Here is a 2,876-nt window from a genome sequence, read left to right on the forward strand (position 1 = left end):
TTGAAATATTTGGTATTTTTCTCTTTAGAGTGGGTTGAAAAAAAAGTTGATGAATGTGTCTGAATGAGAAAAAGTACATTTTTAATTGTGTGGCTGGTGCAGACAACTTTGTGCATAAAGAAAGTTCAACAGGTTCACAAAAAGGGCACAGACCAGGGGGGTAGGGTTGGAGAGGGTGTCTGCCCCATGAGTCAAATTCTGTCTCCTAAAACTTCACTTATTGTGCCACGCCATTGCCAGGGTGGGGATCAATAGTGAGAATTAAAGCGCTGACCCTTCAAGGTTCTTTGTTCTTTGCTGGACATTTCATCTTTCACTCGATCCTTCACCCACGGGTCTTCTGTCTTTCGCCTGGCATTTCGCCTGGTCTCTCGCCTGCATTCCCTTGACCTGACTCCGCTCGGACTCCATACTAAAAAGTCTGCGACTCAACTTTGTCTTCGACTCTTCACGCACCGCACGACTTCGTAGCCTATCACCACTAGGCTCAGCATCCAGCAACCACTGGCGAAAGGTCCGAGCAAGAAGCAGCAAGGTCACATCTGTGACACACTGCCAGCTGACGTCACAGCCTGCCTGAGAGAGGAACACTCACACACACCAAGCCACTGGTACGTTAATAATAGTGGGGCAGCCACTTGTTGCATCTCACGTGTCAGCTTAAACAAGGGTCTGCGTGCAACACCGATACTATTCTGCTCGAACAAGGTTTAACCTGACATCTAGTTAAACTAGAGCTAACATCTTATCATTATACTGGTATCATGGTTAGGTGTGAATGTGGGGATGAATGAAACCTTGCATATGTTTCTATACTTCGATTTTTTACATGGTCCGTTGTAGCAAGAGATTTGTCTGTTTAATAAAATCTATAAAATACATTTCTGGAGGGTGTACCAAGTTTTCCTGTGTTAAAATATAAGGTGACTACACCAAAATATCGCAGCAGTTCTATATTAATTTATTTTATTAAAATTAACCATGAGACTCTCAAGGGGTACGAGATGTCAAACACATGGAATTGTTAATAAATTACTGAAATCACATGCTTATGGATTAATTTGTGTAATTATTTCATAACCACGCATTTTGACTTAATTTACCCTACATTACCATGCCTTGTTTTCCTTATCGAACCTGTTCAGTATGGGGCATCTTCTAAGAATACCACTTCTTGAACCGTGATTATGTTTGTTATGTTGTGGGTCAGCATATGACTTGTTGCAGTTCCAAGGCAAAAAAAATGGTATTTTAAAAACAATCACATTAATGCTACATTATTAAATTCATTTTAGAAATGTCCAGGTGCATAAGCACTAAGATGCTCCAGATCCATTTGGAAGGGATTCTGCAACATCAGGCCAGGCTGTGGATCCTTTCTTGTTTACTTGTATTGTAATTTATTGTAAATGTTTATATTTAAGTTATTTAAATAATATTGGTTTATGAATAAATATATTTAATGACCTATTTGACTGTATGCTCTTCATTATTTGAATCAGACAGAACCATTTAATCAGGTCAGTTTTCCTGATAAAAAAAAAAAAATGTGTTTCTTAGGTGAACACACCATGAAAACAACAAAATAAATTTAATTTGTGCATTTGGTCGTCATGAATTTGGCTCAAATGTGGAAGGATCTTCCACAGTCTTAGGAACACAGCATCTAGTGTCACCTGTGGTGTTAAGTGTAAAATATTGTAGGAGGATGAAAGAATCTCCAGATCAGAGATGGGTCTATCGGAGGGGCTTGAACTTTTGACAGTTGTAGTCAAGGGATAGTCCATGCTTTATGCTCTCTGTGAGGATAAGGCTTTTGCAGTGTACGTAGGCCAAGAGAACTGGGGTGATGTTAACAAGATGAATTGTGAGCAATAATCTGAGCCACGCAGCTCTGGACACATAAGAGTTTTATGAAATCTTCACAGTGCACAGCCAGAAGATAACATTTTAGTAGGATGTCCCCTAAAGCAGTGGTTCTCAAACTTTTTTCCCTGAAGCCCCTCTGCCTGTGTCCAAGACAAGCCAGGACATCCCCAATTCCTTCCTACATACACACAAAAAAGTAATAATAATAAAAATGAATTACAAACATTTATTTGCAAAACTGTAAACAGAAAGTTGAAGGTAACTGAGTTATAATAGGCCCTGAAAAGTTATGCCTGACCCGGCCTAAACCTGACAGCCATGTTACGCTGTGTCGTAAATTTTTGTGTGTTCTACTATGTACCATATTGACTGGGTTAAATAGAATTGCATTACTAAAATTAATTTAATTTAAAAAACAATTTTCATTGACAAAAATTAATCTAAAATCAATCTAATTCCCAGCGTCAATTGAAAAAAACTTTTTTTTACTAAAACTGGATTAAAATGTCATCAGTTTTTGTTGAATAAACCTAGTCAAAAATTTCATGAATAATTCTGACTAAAATGTAGAGACTTTTAGTCGAATAAAATGAGTACATGACTAAAACTAATAATAACCAAAATGATAGGTTGATGCAAAGACTGAACTAAAACTAAAATTAAGACATTCCACCAAAAACAACTATATGCACAGTCATCCATTTCCATACAGCCATGACCCTGTGAGCTCTTGCAATGTACAGCTTTTTAAAAGTCCAGGCTTCTTTGTGAGTGCTACGAGTGCTAGACTAAGATGGAAAGAAAATGTGTGGGTTTAAAACTTCATCAGCATCCATTTTCTTATCTCTCTCATGATAATTAAACTGCATCAATGATGGCTGACAATTGCAAATCAAATGAAAATGTTTCTACCGAAACCAATTTACAAACAGAGAATCGTGTGGAAAGGATAGGTACTCTAGTGAAGTTCTAGTGCTAGGTACTATAACTTTGTGTTTACTAACTAA

The sequence above is a fragment of the Denticeps clupeoides genome, chromosome 5, assembly GCF_900700375.1.
Source record: "Denticeps clupeoides chromosome 5, fDenClu1.1, whole genome shotgun sequence".
Lineage (NCBI taxonomy): Eukaryota > Metazoa > Chordata > Actinopteri > Clupeiformes > Denticipitidae > Denticeps > Denticeps clupeoides.